Genomic DNA, 26,113 nt, shown 5'->3' with positions numbered 1-26,113 from the left:
GGAAGGATTTCCCAAGGAACAGCAGCAATGTCTTCCATGCTGGGTTAGGCCACCCTCCTTCTAAAAAAGCAGGTTTATACCTCGGGGGTGCAACTAGACACAGCAGCATGGGAAAAAACCCCTTTGAGGTTGTTTCGGGACAGTTGGCTAAGCTGTTCCCTTTCCTGGGGGAGGTCCAGCAGGTGCCCACAGAACTGCACAAATGGGTGCAGTCCATCCAGCAAGTGTGGGGCCCGATGCAGTTAGCCCTGGAGAAGGCTAAGCAGGGTTACAAGCGGCAGGCCAATAAGAAACGGCAGCAGTTCACCCTTGTGGTTGGGGATTGGCCGTATTTGTCCACCAAGAACTTGCGGGGTCTGCAAGGGTGTAGAAAACTGGGGGGAAAGTATATTGGACCTTTTCCAGTGATCAGAGTGATTAATAATGTGACGGCCGAGTTGCAGTTGCCTAAAAACTTGATGTCTGTACATCCTGTTTTCACTGCAGCCTCTTCAAGAAGGCCCCCCCCCCCCGGATGACTGGCACCCTCGTCCGGCAGTGCCAGCCCCTGTTGTGGTGTGGAGGAGGAAGTCGTAGACTCTCAGGTGCATCGGGGGCAGCTACAGTATTTGATCTCATGGACCCATTTCCCAACTGGGGACAACGAATGGGTCGATTCTGAACATGTCCGAGCCCCTCACTTAGTGAAGCCGTTTCACCAGGCTTACCCCGATTGGCCGAAACAGGGGGAGAGGTCTTAAGGGAGGCGGAATGTCAGGACCATGCCTGTCAGTATATTGATGTCTTGTTGTGTATGATTTGCACTTGTTTCCCTGTTTCCCTCTTCCTTTCCTAGCAATCTCCTGGTGCCAGCCCATCTTCAAAGAGGTGTGAAAGGTTCCCAGATTCTTTGTAGCTTTGTAGTAGAAACTGTAGTGGACATTTGGTGTGGGGTGAAACGGGGGGGGGGGATTAAAGGATATAAATCCTGTAAGTGGAGTTTACATTGTTACTCTTCATATCACCTGGAATAAACTGCTTTTGGACTTTCCTATGGTCTCTGTTATTTCCAAGTTCGAGAGTCTGACAGCTAGTTTCATTGCAAGCAAATGAAAGAGGCCCCATGGCCTTGGGCGATGATAATAGTTGGGCCATCTGCACCCAGGCCATGTATGTGTGAGCTGCCAGACCAAGTATGGCACAGGCCTGACAGTTGGGCCTGCCTCCCCTTTAGAGAGTGCAGATTCCATTCTGGGACCTTTGGGGAGCTCTGAAGGGGCCCTTTGTATAGGATGCAGACCATCAACAGAAATTCTTCTCTTTCTCCACTATCTTGGGGAGAGAATTCACACACTCAGCCCACAGACTTATACAATGATGTCATGTGCACCTTCCCTTGAAGGTGGAAGAGTCCAGCCAGGGATCCTGGGCTTACAGGGAGGAGAATTTAGATGAAAGAGGCTGACCCAAAAGAAGCCCACCTTGGTTGTGTGCCTCGAGGCCCAAAGACACCAGCATTTATCCAGGGGGCAGTCCTGTGAGGATCAGTTCTGGGATCCCTCCAAAGCGGGGAGTAAAACGCTTAGTGATGCTGTTGGGGGTTTATGTTATTTATAGTCTGTTTTCTCTCAGGGACTTGTTGCCCTACCCTTTCTACCCCACTTTATGGAATAATGAATTTAATATGATTTTTCTTGTTCATACAATTTATATACTGACAAATGTCAGCAGCCATGTGTGAGTAGCAGAGTGTCCAAACCAGAAACAGGGCAAGCGTGCAGAAAGGCCTGTTTGCAAAATTAAATCACTGAAAGGGATTGATTGCAGTCAGAAGAGACTGAAAGCCTCATGGATTTATCTTGATTACCACACCCTGCCCAGGTCTCTACAATACAAAGGATCTAGGAAACTCCTTGCCATAAGGATTGCATCTCACTGCCTTTAGCAACCAACTCCTTTACAATAGTTCCTTCCCTGATCCACTTAAGCCTCAGCCAAATTTACATGACATATCTGGACACAGACTCCTAAAAGAAACTCTGCCCAAGCCATTTAAGGCTACTCACTGATTCAATCACAAGACAATTGGTCCTGCTGTCCTGACATTTAGAAATCAATAAGTAAGCTGCTAATTAGCTCAAACCAGCTATCCCAGCATGGAAATCCAAGACATTCAGGAAGAGAGCTCCCTGCTCCTGCCCCAGACTATGCTATGGGGTATAAAAATACAGCATACCCAAAGTTCCTCTAGCACTAGCTGGCTAGCTAGCTAGCTCCTAGTGAGCTCGCAGGCTCATTCCAGATCTTTACTAGAAGAAGAAGGAGGAGGAGGAGGAGGAGGAGGAGGAGGAGGAGGAGGAGGAGGAGGAGGAGGAGGAGGAGGAGGAGATTATGATGATGACGACGAGAGGAGGAGGAGTAATTTGGATTTATATCCCCCCTTTCTCTCCTGTAGGAGACTCAAAGGGGCTTAGAATCTCCTTGCCCTTCCCCCCTCACAACAAACTCCCTGTGAGGTAGGTGGGGCTGAGAGAGCTCTGAGAAGCTGTGACTAGCTCAAGGTCACCCTGCTGGCATGTGTGGGGGTGTACAGGCTAATCTGAATTCCCCAGATAAGCCTCCACAGTTCAGGCAGCAGAGCAGAGAATCAAACCTGGTTCCTCCAGATTAGATACACAAGCTCTTAACCTCCTACGCCGCTGCTGCTCCTGACCTTTCTTGTGTCTAGCTGGTTTTGAGTCACAATATATTGTCCTTCACTTGAATTTACATGCTGGTCATACAAATCCTTGCCTTCTACAAGAACTTCTCATCTGAATCTACATAATGTATAAGTCCCCGCTATTCCCCTCCTAATCATTCATCCAACCTATTTTTCCTCCCTGCTTATATCTCTCAGGAACTGTGTGTATGCTTCTCCATGTCTGACTGTATGAATGTTCTTACCAAAAACCTATAAAAATATTGAAATTCATTTTGGTCTCCTGGCATTCTCTGTAGAACGTTTCAAGCCATTTTCTGGTATAGTTGTTCTAAAGATCCCTCCGCTAGCCTACTTCTCGCTGCAAAGCTGAGTTATTCCCCATTGCCATTTTAAAACATTTTTAATTGTTGAGCTAGCATAACAGACTCAAGGCAGATTGCACATAGTGAGTCAGGACAATCAACTATCTAAAAGAGAGGTGTTAGATGTTCAGGGGGTGCAATTTCACTGCTTGCCCCCAGGTGCAATTTTCAATAGATATGACCTTGGATTCTCCCCCATCATATCCTGGCCAGAATTTTGTGAGATGGGTCATGCTGAGAGGAAATTAAGGGCCTATTCATGCATCCAGGTCTCCTTGGTCTTGACTCATCACTCTAACTGCTGCAGAACTCATGGGACTGTAGTAAAGATGATGCACAAGACCACAATTATTGGTGCTGTCACTCCTACCTTCATTCCACATGTGCTTCAAAGCATGAAGAGGCTGGGTACAAGAAGACCAGAGAATCCCCTTTATTCCACGGCACTGGAAGGTCTGCCCAGCAATGCACTTTTTTGAGCCCATCTGTCGGGAGGCCTGTTTATTTTGGGGGTTGCTTTTGCTGCTTTCTGGCTGTTGGGGTGGTGGAATGGGTTAACTGCATTTCTAACTGACTTTTCTCTGTCTTTTGTGTGATGCTATACTGTACCAGGTGCTGCCCAAGGTCAGTGCCTGGCTGTCTTTACTGTTATCTCATTTGCAGCTTTTTTGGCGGGCATTCCCATGATGGAGGGGGGGACCCTGCTTTAACTTTAGGGGTTTGCGCAGGCAAATCCCAGTTCTGACTTTAGCCAGGGAAGATCCTCATTATCTTCAATAAACTACTGTTCTTCTATATGAGTTTGTTGCAGTTTTTGGGATTCTGACATCATCCACCTGTGTGTGTCAGGTTTCCCCAAACTGGCCTTGCATTTCCTACCTTTGGACTGCCACAAAATCCACACAGTACTCACATGCTCTGAAACAGCAGTACAAACTTGCCACTAAATAACTTGCCACTAAATAAATCTGAGGTGGGTGACCGGAACGCTATTGCTCTCCTATGCAAGCACAATCCTCCTTTGCCAGTTGAATGGATATATTACATTGTGGTTTTTTGAAAATCTGAGGTGAGGGGGGTGGGAGATGGTTTCAGATCCTCAACAAAAAAACACCTTGCAGAGAACAAAGATTTATTCATCTGGAAGATGGGGGGAAAGCCAGAATTGACTTTTTCCCGCTTAAACAGTAGCATAAATCCAAAGCACAAAGTTCCATCCCCCAACTAAAGATCCACCTCCCATGAGAACAGACACAAAATATGTAGACAGTTTGATAAGAGTAGAAGTCCATTGGAACTGACCTTAGCCAGCACCTGTTGGTAGAAGCAAGCAAGAAACAACCATACAATATGAACTACCCATCCCCCCAAAGCCCAATGCAGCAAGCAGCCCCAGCACCCATTAGGCATCCCGACAGATGGAGGATTAATGCATGTGAGGGGGCAAAGGTGCAGAAAATGATGGTTACTGTGGATACAGGTCAGAAGCCTTTGTTCTTGCAATGTGTTACAGTTTAAGGGAGATTAGAGAAACACTTGATTTAGAGATGGTTGCATGATTATTTGATTTTATTTTTTCGTTTGCTCTTTTCCAGAAATTTGAAAGGAATTGAAAGGGAGAAACAAAGGTGTGTGTAACCAAATTCTTGCTATTGAGGAAGTGGGAAATGAATTAATGGCCAGGTATTTTTTCCAGAGAGTTCCAAGTTGGGGGTAGGAACAACCTTGTTGCATCTGGTGCTTCAGTCTTGGCATAAAGCAACTCCACACTGAGGGCTCCATCCCATGTTCACTGGGGTACCTGCATGTGTCTGTGTGAGTTCTCTTTAGCATTGCCTGTCTGAAGAGCATTCCCAAGTCTTTGACATTCCCAGACATTTTGATTCAGACTTGTTGCAACTTACATTCAAGATCCAGATGGGACCTGTCAGCTGTGACTGGCTACATTTTAAATCTGTAGCTAAATCTAACAAAGAACCAAAGATTAGAACTGATAAGCTGGACTTTGGCCAAGCACTAATCTTTAAGGCTCTGCCTCCAGATCCATCTTGCGGCTTCCTCTTGCCTCCTTCTGTCATTCTTGTTTCTTTTTCTGATTGTTCTTCTGAATCGGCTTTTTCTGAGTTCAGAATTGGACAATGAATGGTGACAACCAAGGAAGCATTTTCTCTCCTCAGGATTGTACCTCTGTCATTGGGCAAGTTGGCAGTTCATCCAAGGTGGTACATTGACCACCTGTGGCAAACAAGAAGATTTTACCATTTAAAATTTGACCTTACCCAGTAGACACATTAGTAGCAATGAAACACTGATATCTGAGTGAAAGTCTACAGACAACTGCAGAGCAATTGTTGTGGGTTCAAAGATCCATGAAGAACTCTCATCATCATCTTCTCTCCTCCTCTGCAGATATCTAACATCACCCCTCACCAAAATCCCAATTAAAAAGCAAGGCTTTGGCTGAAAGTGAGAGCCAGTGTGGTGTAGTGGTTAAGAATGGTGGACTCCAATCTGGAGAACTGGGTTTTTCCCCACTCCTCCATGTGAAGCCTGCTGGGTGACCTTGGTGCAGTCACAGCTCTCACTTTGAGCTCTCTCAGACCCACCTGCCTCACAAGGTGTCTGTTGTGGGGAGGGGAAGAGAAGGCAATTGTAAACTACTTTGAGACTCCTTAAGGTAGAGAAAAGTGGAGTATCAAAATCAATTCTTCTTCCTTCAGGGAATACAGGAAGCCTCTAGCATAGAGAAGATGAAGATTTGGGGCCAGGATATCAAACAAACAGTTATTGGGAAAGACAAAAGCAAAGGGCTCTGAAGCAGCCACATGCTGAACAAGCCAATGGACCATCTTCCGGCCTTGGTTTCCTGGCAGGGCGTCAGCTTGAAATATGTGTCTTAGTTATGAACACAGGAAGAGTTCCATTGTAAGCCTTGAAGCAGAAAAAATGAGTCTGCCATATGCAAGATTTATCAGTATCACTAGCTTTGAAAGAATTGGAATGCAAGGGCCCCATTCTCCTATTTTGGGGTCGGGGTGGGGGATTCATAGGAGGAAAAGTCCTGTTGGGAACCAGGCTGCTTGGGCCTCCCCTCCTTCTCTAAGTCTCCCATTTATCCTTCCTCCATCACTCTCCCCAGTTATGTTTCTCCCAAAAGAACATGAGATGCTGATCATAGCTGAGAGACTGAGCTGGAATTCCTGGGTTCAGATCTCTGCAAACTCACCCAGTGGCTGAAAGCTAACTTGTTTTACACTCAAGCCCTTGTCTGCATTCTGGTCCCAATTTACAAGTTCATTATGAGGATTGCAAAGATGATGTCAATGACATGGTCTGAAGACTCAGAAAATGTTACAGGAACACTGAACAACATAATCATCTTTTGCATGAGCAGCAGCTCTCTTACTGACAGTATTTCCATACAGGAGACAACTGCACACATGTTCTGACAAAACATTGAACAAAACACTGAAGCCTAGCTACTGCACACTGGAAGAAAGCCATTTGGTGAAATGTCCCAAGGGGCAGGCAGGGAGCTATTTTCTCAAATGGTGCGTTCTGTCCCTTCTGCACATTCTGTCACCAGCCCTTGCCACAAGACAGGGTGATTTCTCATTGGCGTAACCTAAAAAAAGCCAGGCCAGACTATTTGAAAGAGTGATGACCTCTCAGTCAAGTGGCTGTTTAACAAGGTTGTGAAAAGGAACCAACAGTTCTCTTTTTCCTGGCAGCTTTAGTCTCACTGTGCATCTTCCAGTGCCAACGGGGTCTTGTCCAGTGGCCTCCTGTCAAAGCTGAAATATGCAGCATCTCATGCATGAATCTGGGCTCCCTAGTTTAAACAACATTGAAAATGGTGCTGTTTCAGGGCAGATTCCCCACCCACCACCCAAATAGCATCAATTTCAATGTTGGTTGTTGTGGGTTTTCTGGGCTGCGTGACCGTAGTCTGGTAGATCTTGTCCCTCATGTTTCACCTGAATCTGTGGCTGGCATCTTCAGAGGTGTATCACAGGAAGAAGTCTGTTATATACTGTGTCCAGACTTCTCTTATAACAGGCTTCTCTCTGTGATACGCCTCTGAAGATGCCAGCCTGAGATGCAGGTCGAACATGAGGACAAGATCTACCAGACCACGGTCACGCAGCCCGGAAAATCCACAACAACCAGTTGAATCCATCTGTGAAAACCTTTGACAATACTTTCAATTTTTTTAAATCTAGGGAGCCCAGATTCTCCCTTTAAATCCATGCTGGGAGGGGGGGTGATTTAAAGAAAGAATCTGGGAAAAATTGGACGGTGCCTGTCAGGGGAGCAATGTTTAAGTTAGCAGTACCAAAATTTCAGGCTACTTTCAGGAGACTCTCCTGATGGTACCACCCAGGTTTGGTAAAGTTTGGTTCAGGGGGTCCAAAATTGTGGACCTTCAAAAAAGTAGCCCCATGTACTATTAGCTTCCATTGTGAACAATGGGAAATGGGGCACCCCCTTTGGGGGTCCCTAAATTTGGATCCCCTGAACCAAACTTTACCAAACCTGGCTGGTATCAGCAAAAGACTTTCCTTATGATACCAGCCAGATTTGGTGAAGTTTGGTTCAGGGGGTCCAAAGGTATGGACCATCAAAAAGGTAGCCCCATCTACTATTAGCTCCCATTGTAAACAATGGAGATGGGGCACCCCCTTTGGGGTCCATAACTTTGGGTCCCCTGAACCAAACTTTACCAAGCCTTGCTGGCATCATCAAGAGACTCTCCTGATGATACCACCCAGGTTTGGTGAAGTTTGGTTCAGGGGGCCAAAGTTATGGACCCTCAAAAAGGTAGCCCCATCTACTATTAGCTCCCATTGTAAACAACTTTGGACCCCTTGAACAAAACTTCACCACACCTGGCTGGTATCATCAAGAGGGTAGCATGAGATTTTGATGCTGCTAGCCTAAAAACTGCACCCCGCCAGCTGACAAAATAAAAACACAGAAAAAAGTTTTGAAATGTATTTTTGATTTTGGTGCCCCCTGCAGGCATGCGTCAGATGCATCATGCCCCGCCCCCCCGGCCCCTAGTAGCTTTGCCTCTGCAAGTGATTCACATGCAACCTCAACTGTTCCAGGCTTCTCCCTCAGAGTTTGCACACCACTTAGCAAATAGATATTTCTTCCTCTCATCTTACTTATTCATTAATTTGTTTGAATAATAAAAATCCTGTCACTGTACAAAGTAAAAGAAAAACAGCCTAAAATAATCTCATAAATAAAACAATAAAAATCACAAACAGTTAAAAAATAAAAGTTCATGCACCAACATGACTACCTGTAATCAAGGACGTAGGTAAGGGTTCAGACCCCCCTATTGCATGTCCGAAGCTCCGCCCCCCCATTTGTGAGTTTTTGTAGTTTTAAAGTGTTTTTCGGTTTGTGGCCTGCAGGGGGCACAGTTTTTACGCTAGCAACACCAAAAATTCAGGCTATTGTCAAGTTACACTCCTGATGATACCAGCCAAGTTTTGTGAAGTTTGGTTCAGGGGGTCCAAAGTTATGGACCCCCAAAAGGGGTGCCCCATCCCCCATTGTTTCCAATGGGAGCTAATAGTAGATGGGTCTACCCATTTGAGGCCCATATCTTTGGACCCCCTGAATCAAACTTCACTAAACCTAGGTGGTATCATCAGGATAGTCTTCTTCTGATACCACCCTAGTTTGGTGAAGGCTGGTCCAGGGGGTACAAAGTTATGGACTCCCAAAGCGGGTGTCTCCATCCCCCATTGTTTCCAATGGGAGCTAATAGGAGATGGGGGCTACACCTTTGAGAGTCCATAATTTTGGACCCCCTGAACCAAACTTCACCTAACCTGGGTGGTATCATCAGGAGAGTCTCCCAAAGATACTCTGAAAGTTTTCTGCTGCTAGTTTAACAATTGTACCCCTGACAGCAGCCCCCCCCCCATTTTTCCAGATTCTCTTTTTAAATCCACCCCCTTTGGCATGGATTTAAAGGGAGAATCTGAGGTCCCCAGTTTAAATATTGAAAGTGATGTTGTTTCAGGGTGGGGGATAATCCATCCCAAAAAGGCATCACTTTCAATACTGTTTTATCTGGGGACCTCAGATTCTCCCTTTAAGTTGCAGTCCTGACACAAAGTATTCTCTATTACTATGTATTTGCATGAAATCTGGACAATGAAGAAAGCTGACAGGAAGAAAGTAGATTCCCTTGAAATGTGGTATTGGAAGAAAGTGTTATGTATATCATAGACTTCCAAAAAGACAAATCAATTAATTTTAGATCAAGCCTGAACTGCCCCTAGAAGCTAAAATGACTACAATGAGGCTGTCATAGTTTGGTCACATTATGATCAGACAAATGCACTTGAAAAAACAAAAATGCTAGAAACAGTAGAAGGCAGCAGGACAAGAGGAAGACTCAACTTGAGAAGGATTAACTCAGTCAAGGAAGCCATACCCTTCAGTCTGCAAGGCTGTTAATGATAGGACATTTTGGAAGACTGATTCAGAGGGGTGCTATGAGTCAGAGGTGATCTGACAGCATTTAACACATACAGCAAAGTCCACATGTCTTGAAGGCAGCATCCCAGCGGTGTCTTCAGCTAATTGGGACAGAACAACAGGAGCACAATAACCTCAGTCCTCTACTCTCACATGAAGACAAGAAGGATGCCATGGCTGATGCTTCACAAGCCACTAAGAGATCCTGGAGAGCAAATGGGGACCCACCTTGGCCCCCTCTCTCCCAGTTCCCATGGCTATTGCAGCCCCAAAGCACCCATGCCACACCTAAAACCAGATTGATATGGATGCAGACCCTTCATATCATGCAAGACTGCCTGAAGCTGAAAGGATTTTTCAGGCCCAAACAACTTTCTTTCAAAGAAGATATTGGATAACATTCTGAGACGGTGTTGCTGAAACCATGGTAGTGAAGTCATAGCACATGTAAGTGCTCCTTTTCTGATAAATGTCATGCAAGTAAGTCACAGTGAGCTACAGCTTTGTGGGGGGGGGCTCATATTATCAGGGTCTTGGGGTACAAGACTCCTTGCAGCTCAGGAAAATAAAACTGCAAATGTGATGATGATCCTGTCAGGCCTGCGCCATACTCGGCCTGGTATTCAGCACGTCCACTCCAAGGCCACAGCTGGCCCAGCCATTATCTCTGACTGAGGCTGAGAAGGTTTCCATTCTTCTGCATGTAACTAGTGAATAGTGCTTAAATGTTCCCCCCTTATCTGCAATTTCCTGTAAAGGGGGAGGGGGAACCGCCTGTCTCACAACAATGACTCTGTTCTCAGCATCTCTTCTTATGCTGATGTTTTAGGAATGTGAGGGAGGGGGAATTATGTGAGGGAGGGGGAATTATGGGTTGAACGATGTTGCAATTTACAGGTATAAATGGGTTCAGAGAGCAAAGTGGTAGTTTTAGCTTTCTGAACTTCGAGCTGATAAAGTTCCAATAAATCTCTTGAAACTTTCCTGAGTCTTGTTTGTTGACTGAAGTAACAGTCCCATCTCATATGTTTGCAGATTTTGTCTGAATGTTGAAAGATGCTCTGTGCAGTTTGCAACTTACCTGAGATTCAAGTGGAGGGATAGTTCAGGATTCCTGGTACCAGGTACTTGCGTTATATCTATATTCCACAAGTCTGGATCCCTTGTCCTCCAGAGCTGGAACATCTGGATCCACACACACATAAACCCTCTCTCTCTCTCTCTCACACACACACACACACACACACACACACACACACACACACACTCCCTCTCTCTTTCTCTCTCAGATGGGGCTTTAAAGGTAAGCATCACACTTTGACCTCTGCATGGAAATGACTCCCTGGCTACAGGTGCTGTCCCTAAGACTGGAGGAATGTGCTCTTCAACAGGAAGGCCAAGTCACAGTTGTCATACTTCTTTCTTCACTAAATAGAGGTCTCAGTGCTAGAAGGCAACCATACATTGAGCACACTGCAGCCATGAACCGAAGCATGACCTGGAGATGCTGCACAACACTGTAGTTATCCCTTTTTAACACTGTAGTTAGCCCTTTTAGACCACTCATTGAAGGACAGAAACTTTACAGGGTGAAAAAAAGAACAAGTTGATCATGGGCCAAGTGTGGACCAGATGGCCTTTATTCCATCTGTCTGTGTCCATAGATTGCACAAATACATGAGCAAAATTCATTCAGCTTCTGTGAAGACATGACAAGCCACATTGGAAAGGCTAGACACGCAGCAACTCAGGGGATATTTGTGGAGTTAGCAACCCAGAAGCCCTTGACTCAGCCATCTATGGACTCTGTTGTAGGACTTCCCTGGAGCAAGAAAGCAAAGCCAGCCATGTGAGAAGAGACCACAGTGCCAAAACCACAAGAAAGGAATCCTTGCCGCTTCAGAGGCAGGAAAACAGACATGCGGCAAGCTAATTTTGTGGGGGAGAGGGAGGTATTTTGTGTGCTTTTAAATTGAGCCAGAGAATGCAGAAGCAGTGCTAAGCTAATGAGGCCCAGTAGAAAGGATATCCAATGAACAACTTTCTCTTCTCTTCAGCAGGGTTGCTCTCCAAATAAGAGGACTTGCTGACTGCCTCCTGGGGACTGAGGAGAAAAATGATTTCCTTCAGGATAGCCAGTTTGGGCTGGCAGCTGGTTCTTATTGGGCTGCAGTTTGGCATGGGGTAGGAGTGATAAAGGGAATGTGGGGCTGGGATGATGGGCTAGAAAGCAATAATGAGGGGGGGTGGAGATGAATGATGAAAGGTCCTTAAAAAGGAGGATGGAGCTGAACCAGGAGGACACAGTGGGAGGGACCCACAAAGCTTTGAAGTTGTTCTCTGCAGGGATCCCCTTTTGAACATTACAAGCTTACTGTGCAGTGAAGAGCTCTGAGGTAAGTGTTCCACACAGAGTGGGCCTAACCCTAAGAAACCTCCATCCATGGGTTCTGAGTGTCTGGAGCTCCTGTCAAGTGTCAGTAGGGTTGCCAACCTCCAGGTGGGGCTGTGATCTCCTGGAATTACAACCGATTTGTAAAAAACAGAGATCAGTTCTCCTGGAGAAAATGGCCTTGGAAGGTGGACTCTGTTGCACTATGACCCACATATGTCATTACTTTCCCAGGCTGCACCCCCAAATCTCCAGAAACCTCCTAACCACCCTTTTGTTTGAAAATTTCTAACCAGAAGATTTATTATCAGAAAAGTGGTTTGAGGATAATTTTGTGGGGGTGGAGGTTTTAGTATTTATTTATGGGAGCTCACAGGAGAAGGGGGTTACACATTTGAGGGTCCATAACTTTGGACCCCCTGAACCAAACTTCACCAAACTTGGGGAGTATCATAAGGACAGTCCTTGTATGATACCCTGAAATTTTTGTGACAGTAGCTCTAAAACTGCGCCCCTCACAGTCACCCAAAGAAATTTCCCCAAATTCTGTTCTCTGCAGTGGCTGGCTGGCTCCACTGCAGCCAATGGGAAATTTCTGTGGGAGGGCTGTGGAGTGCACATTTCTCATGGTAAACCCACAAAACTATCAGGGTGTCTTCAGGAGAGTCTCTTCATGACATCATCCAGGTTTGGTGACCGTTGCTTCAGAGGGTTCAATGTTATGGGCCCCCAGAAGGGTAGGGTCCATCTCCCACTGCCCCATAAGCACAGTTCCTCAAACCTGGATGGCATCATCCAGAGACTCTCCTGAAGATACCCTGAAAGTTTTGTGACTGTACCTTGAGAAATGTGCACCCCACAGCCCTCCACCAGAAATTCCCCATTGACAGCAATGCAGAAGTCACTGAGAAAGAAAAAATCTTGGGCAAATTTCTGGGGGTGCCTGCAAGGGGTGCATTTTTAGACATATTGGCACCAAAATATCAGGGCATCATTAGGAGACTGTGCTGATGACACCCCCAAGTTTGGTGCAGCTTGGTTCAGGAGGGCCAAAGTTATGGACTCTCAAAGGGGTAGCCACCATCTCCTTAGCTCCCATTGGAAACAATGGGAGATAGGAGTCCTCATTTGAGGGTACATAACTTTGGCCCCCCTGAACCAAACTGCACCAAACTTGGGGGTGTCATCAGGACAGTCTCCTGATGATACCCTGAAATTTGGTGCCACTAGCTTTAAAAATTCTGGTTTGCATGTTTCACCGCTCCTGCACATGAAGCCTGCTGGAGTGCGTGAGAGGTGAAACACACAAACCAGCATTTTTACATGTATCAGCACCAAAATTTCAGGGTATCATCAGGAGACTGTCCTGATGACACCCCCAGGTCCCCATGGATTCGGATTGGATGGGATTTGGACAGCTCATATTCGAACCCTGCTCATCCGAATCCGTCCAAATCAGTGCAGATTTGGTCCAAACCCAGATTCGGACCATCCGAATCTCCAACCCTAGACAACATTAGCTCTCCTCCAGCCTGCTGGGACTTCTCTTGTTCTCCAGGAGTTCACAAAAATTATACAAGAGGTTCTGAGATTACTTCTGTCAGTTTATTCAATACCCTGAGATGTAGTTCATCAGGTCCTGGAGACCTGAATTCATTTAAAGTATTCAGGTATTCCTGTACTAGCTCTTTATTTATTCTGTGCTGATTTCCCCCTAGTGTGTCTTCTGATTCATTTCCCTCCAGTTGAGCACTGGGGGTTTTTTGGGGAAAAAACCAAGGCAAAGAAGGTGTTGAGTAGTTCTGCCTTTTCTCTGTCCCCTTCTTCTTTATGCAGTGACCCTATCATATCCCCTTTCTTCCTTTTGCTATGGACATAACCAAAGAATCCCTTTTAATTGTTTTTAACACCTCTCACAAGTTTGAGCTCATTGTGAGCTTTAGTTTTTCTTTCTCCCTTCATGCCTTGGCTATTTGTTTGAATTCCTCTTAAATAATCCCCCCCTTTCCATGTCTTGTACATGTCCCTTGTATGTCTTAGCTCACTGAAGAGTTATTTAGACATTCATCCTGGTTTCTTTAGATACCCATATTTTCCCTCCTCATTGGAACTATTTGAAATTGTACCTTTACGATCTCACTATTTAGAAACTCCCATCCATCTTTTACTCCCTTTTCTTTTAGTATTCTTAACCATGGGATCACACCCAGTAGTTTCTTAAGTTCAGTGAAATCAGCTTTCTTAAAGTCTAGAACACAGGTCCAACTAGATGGCATCCCCTTTCCAAATCCCTCTCCTTCCCAAATCCCGCCTTCCTCAGGCTCCACCCCCAAAATCTTCTGGTATTTTTAAACCCAGACATGGCAGCCCTAGCAGAAATTGATTACTGGTGACTCTGAACCGCTTAAGAACTTACCTACAGTAGTAAACCCAGAGCTGCAAAGATCCTTGGACAGCTCTTGCATGCATGCACAAAAGTCATCTCTGATATGGAAACACATAGAGGTAAAAGCCATTTAAATCAGTAAAAGGCTGATTCCGCATGGGCCAAAAACAGCGATGTGAAAATGGTGTAAACCCTTTTACAGCATTTTAAACCCTTTTACACTGTTTTCACACTGTTTTCACACCACCATTTTTGGCCCATGCGGAATCAGCCAAAGTTACAAGCAAAAACGTTTCAAGACTGGAAGGATTAACTGGATCCTACTCACTGCCTTGCCTTAGCAAATGCTTGTTTGAAAGAGGAAAAAACCCACCCTGCTCTAGGGTCATTTCCACACAACATAATAATAATGGCTTACATTCAATATTGTAGAATCTGGATCTATTTTATCCCTTCACATGGGTGCCCAATTCCATGAAGGAATTGAGTTAAGGCCAGGAGGAAATATTCCAATTTCTTTAGCACAAAACAGTTGACATGGCCAGGGTGATGCTGCTCCAAGCCATCCCCAGCCCTAATGTGAAACAGCGTTCTTGGAATGGAAGCGTGGCACAGCATTGGTCCGCAGGTGCATGTCATGTCTTAGGGCTCACTTGTCGGGGACCCAAAAGAGCTGTCAAAGGCTGCTGGGACTTGTAGGCAAGGCAGACCACAAAGAGCATAGTGCCAGCTGAGTTAATGGCTAGATCTGCTCAGCAAAAGCACTGAAATGTTGTTGTGAATCCACTGCCATGAACACTTGGTTAAAATGTGTCAAACTCTGTGACCCAAGTCAGACTCTGTAACTTGATGATTAAGAAGCCTTTATTGGATAGATACATGGGTAAAAAGCTTGTTCTGCCAGAACCTTCATGCAGCCCCAATATATCAACCCCATCTCTCCTCCCTGCCTCCCTAGCCCACAATACCATCCCAAGCAACAGAAGGTGTGAAGAGCAGGAATGTAAGATGAACCTAAGGTCAGAGTCTGTGAACCTAGCTGTGAGAGTCTCTTCTTGGGGGAAAATGAAAATAACTTGGATAACTCTGTGGAGCTCCCCTTGCCCCTGATGCTTCTCTGCTGGGTGCCAGAATCCAGCCTGACAAAAATGGCACTCAGTTGTTGCCATGGGCAGAAAATGTGCTTAGGGAATGTTTTGGAAATGGTCGGCTGCCACACTTGTTGGTGGCTCAGCAGAAATGAAACTGATATGACGTAAGGTGGGGAGAACAGGAATAAGGCAGATTGGGCTGGAGAAAGAGCAGATTGGGCTATGTATTTTTCTATGGGGGGAGTGCTGTACGTTGGGCGAGCCATAAACAAAGTGTTGTTGCTCACTCATCCACTGAATCAGAATTATTTATTTATTTATTTATTTATTTATTTATTTATTTATTTATTTATTTATCAAATTTATAAACCGCCCACCCCCAAAGGGCTCTGTTTCTGAAGCACGTGGAGAATTACAATGGCTTTTAATCTTGATGGAAGATTTTGGTATTGATGAACCTTTACCTGTACAAATGCTAGAAGATAACCAGAATTGTGTAGCTCTTTCTTTTTCAGAAAAGAACAGTGCACGTACTAAACACATTGGAATTAAGGACCAATATGTAAGAGTCTTAAAGGCAGAAGGAACTGTGAAACTTCGCTACTGTCCTACTGATATGATGACTGCAGACATCTTGACCAAATCACTGCCAAGAGACAAGTTATAAGTCCTGCATGGCAAACCGAACATTGTATACCTCAAGAGCATGCAGTGTCAAGAGGGAGTGTTGGAATAAGAGACTTTTGCATGCCTGAACACTGGGGGGTGCTGTGTATCTCACTCTGTGTTGTTGCCTTTGTTTGCCCTCCTTGCCTGGGCCAGGAGACCACCCACTTATTTCCTTTCTTCCCCATGCTGGCTTCACTTCTGTCCTAGCCTTTGACCTGAGCGCATGGTCAATGGCAGCTTGCCACGGTGGGGCTTTCCTACTGTAGCACTCTCTCACTTCCACACGTGGGATGGTGCGGTAGAGTGCCCACTTGTTCATAGGGAAAGTATTTCTTAGACTAGGGTTTCTTTCTATCTACCTTTTTCCTGGAACAAAGCTGTGAACTGGAGATGCTTCAATAAATGTAAGTTTTACCTTTTACTGTCGAAGGCTTTCACGGCCGGAATCACTGGGTTGCTGTGTGGTTTCCGGGCTGTATGGTCATGTTCTAGCAGCATTCTCTCCTGACATTTCGCCTGCATCTGAAGATGCCAGCCACAGATGCAGGCGAAACGTCAGAAGAGAATGCTGCTAGAACAGGGGTAGGGAACCTGCGGCTCTCCAGATGTTCAGGAACTACAATTCCCATCAGCCCCTACCAGCATGGCCAATTGGCCATGCTGGTAGAAGGCTGTTGATAAAATATGGAGTTCCTGGGCTATCTGGAGAGCATGAGGTTCCCTAATAACTAAATTATGTATACAGCCTGGAAACCACACAGCTGCCTAGTGATTCCGGCCGTGAAAGCCTTGTTTCTTCCAGTGAACATCTCTATGGGGAGAAATTGTTCCAAGACACGCTTAAAATTGGAAAAGCTACGAAACTCCGGGAAGCACACCTACTGTGTTCTCTAACCTTTCTTTTTGCTGCAGAGACACGGGTACTATCCCATCATTTCTTGCAGCCAAAAGGACTTTTCAAAGCACCACAGGCTCACTGCATCTATAACCGCCCGAACGTCGCGGCTTTTTCATTGAGAGAATCCACACGATTATAAAAGAACTTGCAAACTTAGACAGGGAGTTATTAGTTCTTCATATCAATACCAGCCAAAAGATGAGTGCACAAGACTGGGATACTTCTATTCAGATGCCCTCAACTTTTGACCTGGTTTACCTTCTTTGTTACTCACAGACAAAGGTTTCTCCACCCACCCTGGGCGCTCCAACAGATATATACTCCACTTGCTTTCCCAGCATCAGATCCTCTGAAGAGGCCAATACAGATGCAAATGAAACGTCAGGAGAGAATGCTGCTAGAACATGGCCATACTGGCCGGAAACCACACAGCACCCCAGTGAGGATTCCGGCCATTGAAAGCCAACACGACAATACATTGAACATCTCTATGGGGAGAAATTGTTCCAAGACACACAGAAATTGGAAAAACTATGGCTCAGGAAAGCACACTTACTGTGTTCTCTAACCTTTTCTTCCTGCGCTGCAAAGACACGGAGTGCCTATCCCATCATTTCTTACAGCCAAAAGGACTTTCAAAACTCCACAGGCTCACCGTATCTATAACCGCCTAGAACATATGCTTTTACGTGAGAGAATCCACATGACCCGCAAAGAACTTGCAATCTTAGACAAGGAGCTATTATTCCTCCATATGCCGCAGCCAGGTAAGATGAGTGCCCCAAGACTGGAGATAAAATTGAAGCAACTTCACCTACAGTAAAATGGAGAAAGACATGGCAAAGCACCACTAAAAGACAGAAACAAAAATTCCACAAATGCCAAAAACATCAGTTGAAGCCTAGATTGGATACATCTGCAAACCATCATCAATCTGACTGAGGAGGCAACTCTCTGATGACGAAGTAGCCATCTTAGCCAAAGGAGGAAGCTTTGCTATTACCACCACCAGAATTCCAGTAGAAAACATCATTGCTAATGCTGGGAATCAGCTGATTTATATCATCTCCCTGAGGAAAGAAGCGGAGGAAGTGAGAGGGGAAACAGCAAAGGATTCTGAGAGAAGGCAAAACTTCCCTCCAGTAACACCTGTAACAAGGAAAGAGCGACAAAGCCATCAAAGACCTCAATTCAGATTCGAAATCATCATTCTACAAGCAGACAAGGATAATGCCACGGTTATCATGAAAACAGAACAATACAAAGAAAAAATCAGACAACTGTTGGACCCCACAACATACAAAAAGCTAAAACAGGACCCAACCAGCAAGATCACCAGAAAAAAGAAACCAACACCTTGATTAAAAGAATTCCTCCAATTGATCCAATTATAAGCAAGCGTCTCTGCAAATCCTGAAGCTCACTCTCCTAGACTTTATGGACTCCCAAAAATCCACAAGGACTCCACTCCACTCAGACCCATTGTGAGTGCAATCGGATCCCCTACATATGATTTGGGAAAATTCCTGGCTGCTCAACTACAAATCCATATTGGACTGACTACACATTACATTAAGGACTCTGCTCACTTCATTGAAAAAATCAGCAATACTTTACCTTTTACATTTATCTCTTGGGAAGTTTCTATAAACTGCACTCACAAACACTACTGGGCAGATCCATAATTCTAAACAAAATCTAACAAAAAACACTCTAGCCCTGGTTGAGGCCAGCCAGATGTATATCAGGCCAGGGATCCCTAGCAGATTGCTATTCAGTTGACCGAGACCATACACCTTTGGTCTCCTGAGAAATCCTGGACAGTGATCCAAAACAAAAAATGTGGCACAGTTATAGTATTGGTGACATCATCATGATTAACATATAGCTATTGATACATATTGATTACATACAACAGCCAAACAGAATTCACTCCACCTCCTGCCAGATGGAATGGCATCTTCCTCACTGGAGCTAGTAAACAAGAAACCTTCCAAAGGAAAGGAGGAAGTGAAAACTTGTCATTATGTTTGTTCCAAGAAATGCTCGATAAGCCTTCAAGTATTTATTGCCCTGTTAGAATAACAAAAGTGTCGGAATGAGCAGATATTCTGGCACCTGGACAGGCAAATCTCTCTCTGATGCCAGGAAGGAACCATGTTACAAAGAATTGAGGTATAATAAAATTTCAGGTCAGAGCTAGAGCAACAGCCACTACTCAAAGTTACTATTTGTTTAATTCACTATAATCTTACATTAATATCAAAAGGGATACAGAGTAATAATGAAAAAGGATTTCAACTTCAATGCGTATCCATGTGTCCCACAAAAAATATGTAAAGGTAAATAATATTGATGAATTAACCAATTTTGAAGCATCACCACGGAGCCTCAAGACATTTGGGATATCCATTCGGAATAATTGTGGGGAGAGCATCTGCTTGGCATGCAAGAGATCCTAGGTTCCATTCCTGGCATCTCCAAGAATCAAGTAGGGAGTGATGTGAAGTACTTTCTCTCCCTAAGACCCTGGAGAGAGCCACTGCCAGTTTGTGCAGGCAAGACAGGCACTGATGGACCAAGGACAGCTTCACTTGTGTTCAATGTAACAGATTGTGAAGAAAGTGTATATATTCCTTTAAGTTTACTTAGGCCGTTTCTGCACGGCCAGGAGGCGCCCCCACGCCGGCAGGAGTTCTGCGGGCGTGGGGGTGGGTGTAAAGATCTCAGCAATGCTGATTCTCTTCACAGTCGTTTGGCCTTGACTGCATTCCTTGACTCGGGCGGCGGGCCAGAATCTGCGGCAACCACACTGTTAGAGGGCTTATCTCATAGAGCAAGATGAGAATTCCGTTCCCATGAGAATGGGGCTGGAGACACCGGGAGGGGGATGGGACAGGGGATGTTATAACCTGTAGTTTTAGCGGGAAGTCCCATTCCTGTCATGCCGTGTGTGTGATCTTTCTAAGATGTCTGAATAAACGGTCTTTCAACCAAAAGCCTTTTATTTCTGCCTCATTGGCATTCCTTACAGTGGGAGCCTGCTCGCACGCAAGGGTGCGAGCAGGCGAAGGGGAGGCCGGCAGATGGCAGGCGGCTCTGCACGGAGCCGCCTCTGCACCCTCCCCGCCCCACTCACGGTGTCCTCCTCAAATTGTTAAGCCTGCTTGGCGTAGCAGCCCCGCATACGCTGCCCTCCGGCCCCTGGAGGTCAGAGGACGGGTAATGGGCGGGGCTGCAACTTCCGCCAGAGCGGCGAGGAGGTACAATGAGTGGAACAGGAACGAAGGAGACAAGCGTCTTCCCGGTGGCCCGGTTCGCACCCGTGCCGCAGGGAAGACGCAACTCCTCAACAACAACCCTTTAAAGGGTTGTTGTTGCAGAACAACAAGACGCCACCCTGGGGGGAGGAAGAAGAAGAATCCAGGTCGCCGCTGCTGCATTGCAGCTTGGCATCTATCAGCCTCGAACGGCAGCGTACAGAGCCTTTTTTTAAAGCGCCCCCAGGCTGTCATAAATGGGCCGTGCGGAAGAGGCCTTAGAGATCGTTTATTTTGCATGGCAAACACTTGGTCTTGCTAGGCTGAAAACAACACAACCTTGGGGCCTTCATTAAAGTTGTAAACTGTATTTGTGTTTATATAATGGAATTGGATTTTACAAGGCCGCATCCTAAATTGGGACAGATAGGTCTCAATTACCAAGAATTCTCAGGTGGGGGTCATCTCCCTCTTCGAGCACTAGAGGAGAAGATGCTGTAAGAATATAAGAACGAGCCTGCTGGATCAGGCCAGAGTCCATCTAGTCCAGCAGTCTGCTACTTGCAGTGGCCCACCAGGTGCCTTTGGGAGCTCACATGCAGGATGTGAAAGCACCTGCTGCTGCTGCTGCTGCTGCTGCTGCTCCCGAATACCTGATCTGCTAAGCCATTTGCAATCTTAGTTCAAGAAGGATCAAGATTGGTAGCCATAGATCGTCTTCTCTTCCACAAATCTGTCCAAACCTCCTGTGGCAGCATATTCCAAATTCCAATCACGTGTTGCGTGAAGAAATGTTTCCTTTTATTAATCCTAATTCTTCCCTCCAGCATTTTCAATGGATGCCCCCTGGTTCTAGTATTGTGAGAAAGAGAGAGAAATTTATCTTTGACAACATTTTCTACCCCATGCATAATTTTATAGACTTCAATCATATCCCCCCTCAGACATCTCCTCTCCAAACTAAAGAGTCCCAAACGCTGCAGCCTCTCCTCATAAGGAAGGTGTTCCAGTCCCTCAATCATCCTCGTTGACCTTCTCTGCACTTTTTCTATCTCTTCAATATCCTTTTTGAGATGTGGCGACCAGCAGTTGCACCACTGCACCACATGCAGTCACACCACTGCATGACAATTTTTGCCATTTTATTATCAACTCCTTTCCTAATTATCCCCAGCATACAGTTTGCCTTTTTCACAGCTGCCATGCATTGAGTTGACATTTCCATGGAACTATCAACTAAGATGCCCAAATCCCTTTCCTGGTCTGTGACTAATAGCACTGACCCCTGTAGCATGTATGTGAAGTTTGGATTTTTTGCCCCTATGTGCATCACTTTACATTTTGCTACATTGAACTGCATTTGCCATTTCTTAGCCCACTCACCTAATTTATCAAGGTCCGCTTGGAGCTCTTCGCAATCCTTTGTGGTTCTCACCACCCTACATAATTTGGTAGGGTGCAAACTTGACCACCATGCTATCCACCTCTACTTCCAGGTCATTTATGAATAGGTTTAAGACCACTGGTCCCAAAATGAATTCATGGGGGACACCACTCCCTGCATCTCTCCATTGTGAGAACTTCCCTTTTACACCCACCCTTTGCTTTCTGTTTCTCAACCAGTTTTTAATTCATAGGAGGACATCCCCTCTTATTCCTTCATTGCTGAGTTTTCTCAAGAGTCTCTGGTGAGGAACTTTGTCAAAGGTTTTTTGGGAATCCAAGTAGACAATGTCCACTGGTTCCCCCTTATCCACATGCCTGTTCACTCCCTCAAAGAACTCTAATAAGTTTGTAAGACAGGACTTGCCTCTGCAAAAGCCATGCTGACTCTTTCTCAGCAGGTCTTGCTTTTCTACATGTTTTGTAATGTTATCTTTAATGATAGATTCTACTAATTTACCAGGAACAGATGTCAAACTGACTGGCCTGTAATTTCCTGGGTCCCCCTAGATCCTTTCTTAAAGATTGGTGTGACATTGGCCATCTTCCAATCTTCAGGGATGGAGCCTGATTTCAGGGATAAGTTGCATATTAAAGTGAGAAGATCAGCAATTTCATGCTTGAGCTCTTTAAGAACTCTTGGGTGAATGCAATCTGGGCCAGGGGACTTGGTAGCATTTAGTTTATCAATGGCTGCCAGAACTTCTTCCCTGTCTACCACTATCTTCACTAGTTCCTTGGATTCGCCTCCTAAGAAGCTTGGTTCAGGTGCAGGAATTTTCCTCACCTCCTCTTGGGTGAAGACAGATGCAAAGAATTCATTCAGCTTCTCTGCAATCTCCCTGTCATCTTTTAGCACACCTTTTGTTACTTTGTCATCTAACGGGCCTACTGCTTCCCTAGCTGGCTTCCTACTTTTGATATACTTGAAGAACTGTTTGTTGCTGGTCTTGATGTTCTCTGCCATCCATTCCTCATAATCCTTTTTTGCCTCCCTTACAGCTAACTTGCTTCTCTTTTGCCACCACTTGTGTTCCCTCTCATATTCTTCATCAGTCAAACTGGACTTCCATTTTCTAAAAGACATCTTTTTTCTGACAATTTCCTTAACCTCCCTTGTTAACCATGGTGGCTTTCTTTTGGACTGGGTGCTGCCTTTCCTAACCTGCGGGACATGTTCCAGCTGAGCTTTTATTACTGTGTTTTTAAATAACCATAAGCATTTTGGACAGTTTTGCCTCTCTTGTTTTTCCCTTTCAGCTTCCTGAGCACTATCCCCCTAATCTTTGAGAAATTTCCCTTTCTGAAGCCAAATGTAACTACATAAGTAGTTGTCACTTCTTCGCATGCAGAGATACTGAATCTGACAGCATTGTGGTTGCTGTACCCTATCAGCTCAACAACACTGACTTCCTGCACCAGGTCCTGGGTCCCACATAGAATTAGATCTAGGATCACCTCTCCCCTGGTTGGTTCCACAACCATCTGCTCTAAGTCACAGTCATTTAGCATATCCAGGAATGCTCTCTCCTTACTATGACTTTACTATGTAAAGCTTTGACATGATGCTGAAGACTTTCAGACTTTCTACAGAATTCATTCAATTCATGCCTTCAATCCAATTCATTCATTTTGCCTTGCAATGTATTGCTTTTTCTTCTTTGAACTGTCTAGAAAGACCTGACTGATTTTTGTTTGTTTTCTTTCTTTTTAATAAAAATTTAAAAACTCAGCTGCTTGAGAGTATCTGGATAAAGAACCCTGTTCTCAGTACGTTAATGGGAAAAGGGCCTCGGCTCAGGGCAAGCCCTCTTGTCCTTCACATAGATCAATATCAGACCTCAATCAGATCAAACAAAATTACCTCTGAGTTTCAGATCAAAACTAATTGGGCTCCCCAGCAGGGGTGCTGTAATGTACACACCAGCCTTCTATTTCCTGTCCCCTTTCAATTGTGCAGAGATAGTGAGCAGAAGACAAGAGGCAGTGCAGGGCATCAATGTGGGGTCTCAGTTTGTGAACCCACCCCAACAGCCACCGTTTCTCCCCTCCTCTTAAAAAAATTCATCTTGATTCATCGAAGTTTGAGTTGAACCTGTAATTGTAAAAAATTGTTTTAGAAGAAAAAGAGTTGTTATACACCCATTACCCTCTACTTTTAAGGAGTCTCAAAGCAGCTTGCAAACCCTTTCCCCACAACAGACACCTTATGCGGTAGGTGGGGCCAAAAGAGTTCTGAACAAATTGTGACTGGCCCATGGTCACCCAGCAGACTGCTAGTGGAGGAGCAGGGAAACAAATCCCGTTCACTAGATTACAGTCCACTGCTCTTATCCACTTCACCAGTCTGGCTCCCAATTACCATTACACACACACACCCTCGCATTTCTCAGATCTGAACCAAAGCAGTCTGTGCACATCCCTGCAACTGAGATGTGAGGGACCTGCCATTGCTTCCTCTGGGTCAGGACATTCTTTGCTGGCTGCCAGAAGCTCTCCAGATCCTCTCCCAAAACTTCTCAGAACTTTTGGCCTGCCCTCCTGCTTGAGATGTCTTAACCAAGAGGCACCTGTTCCACCCGTCTCAAGGACTTTCTAGACTCAGGATATCTTCTGCAACTGACCCCAGTTCCAAATTCTGCAAGTATAATCGGACTGAGATCTGCCAACTCAACTACATATTGCATAGATATGGGACACGAATCCAGTTACAGATCCTATACATGGAATGGGACATTGAGTCATGTTGTTCAATGGGACTTCCAAGGAAGTATACATAGGATTGTTGCCTTCTTTACTCATTTTTTTTCCTACCTTTCCCATTCCATTATGAAAAGGCCCTCCAGAACACATGTGCTGTGGAATAATGTAAGGTCACCCTGACCTTTCAGGGAGCTGCCACAGAGAATACGTTGGAATTCTTAACAATTTAATTAGTTTTTGTTTTTTGTGTAAATGTGTAATCAGATATTCTTTTTTGTATGCCTGTGTTGTGATAATGTTTCATTATTAATTAGACTGTATTTGTTAAAATTAATAAAAATGAATTTTAAAAAGAGAATACTTTGAAATCGGTAGCTGTCTGTCTTGCCGTTCTGCAGCTTTGCCTGGCACCTTCAGAATACTTTGCCCAGGTGAGCAAAGCCATCTCAGAAGAAGAAGAAGAAGAAGAAGAAGAAGAAGAAGAAGAAGAAGAAGAAGAAGAAGAAGAAGAAGGAAGGAAGGAAGGAAGGAAGGAGAAGGAAGGAGAAGGAAGGAAGGAAGGAAGGAAGGAAGGAAGGAGGAGGAAGGAAGGAAGGAAGGAAGGAAGGAAGGAAGGAGGAGAGGAAGAGGGAGGGAAGGAGGAGGAGGAGAGGAGGGGGAAGGAGGGAGGAGGGAGGGAGGGAAGGAAGGAAGGAGGGAGGGAGGGAGGAAGGGAGGGAGGGAAGGGAGGGAGGGAGGAGGGGAGGGAGGGAGGGGGGGGGAGGGAGGGGAGGGAGGAGGAGGAGGAGGAGGAGTTTGGATTTATATCCCCCCTTTTCTCCTGCAGGAGACTCAAAGGGGCTTACAATCTTCTTGCCCTTCCCCCCTCACAACAAGAAGACCTCAAGAAAGGTGGTTTCATATCAAAGTTCTGAAGTTCTGAAGTCATTAGCTTAAACTTATTTGTTTTGGCCAGGTTTCTCCAATGACTCTCTGGAGACATGTACTGCTGATCTGTTCTTTAAAAACAAAACGTAAATAAATTTTCATTACATACAAAAAAGAAAGAAAGGTGGTCCTGCAGATATGCAGTCCTAGATCATGAAAGTATTTGTAGGAAAAAACAACCACCTTGAATTGAACCTGAAAAGTGATCAGTAACCAACAGAGTGACTACAGAATAGAGATAGTATGCACAGACCACCTAGCATGCCAGCTCTGGAATTTTATAGTCACTGGAGTGTCATGTTTTTCTGCAGAAATCTTCAGTGTCATACAAATATTTCTGCTGTGATGTAAGGCATGTGAATTCCCCCAGGCAGGACCATGGATGGAACCGTTAATGAGATTGTGATGAGGTGTAGAGGAAGATGGGATTGTGATGAAACTAGAGGGCAGCTTCTTTGGTACATTTTGCTCCTCTAAAAATAAGCTGGCAATTGTCAGAAAAGGTAAATGGATGTGAGTACCCTGGATGAAGCACCAGAAAGCCCTTGATACCCATAATCAGCCTGCCATTGCTTGTTACACAATGCAGTCAGGGCCAGAAGCAACCCCTGGCATTTCCTTCTGCCATTTCTGTGTTAACATCAAACCAAGTCCTAACTGGCCAGGGGCAGGGGGGGCTATAATTACAGAGGGTTACTATGAACACTTCATGAAACATTTTTAATGTGGAGCTTTCAAATTCCTGTAAGAGTGTGACAAGGTAAATGAAAACAGTGGTGCAGCACATATTCCTTC

Source organism: Sphaerodactylus townsendi, unplaced genomic scaffold, assembly GCF_021028975.2.
Source record: "Sphaerodactylus townsendi isolate TG3544 unplaced genomic scaffold, MPM_Stown_v2.3 scaffold_21, whole genome shotgun sequence".
NCBI classification, from domain to species: domain Eukaryota; kingdom Metazoa; phylum Chordata; class Lepidosauria; order Squamata; family Sphaerodactylidae; genus Sphaerodactylus; species Sphaerodactylus townsendi.
This window is presented reverse-complemented; position numbering follows the sequence as displayed.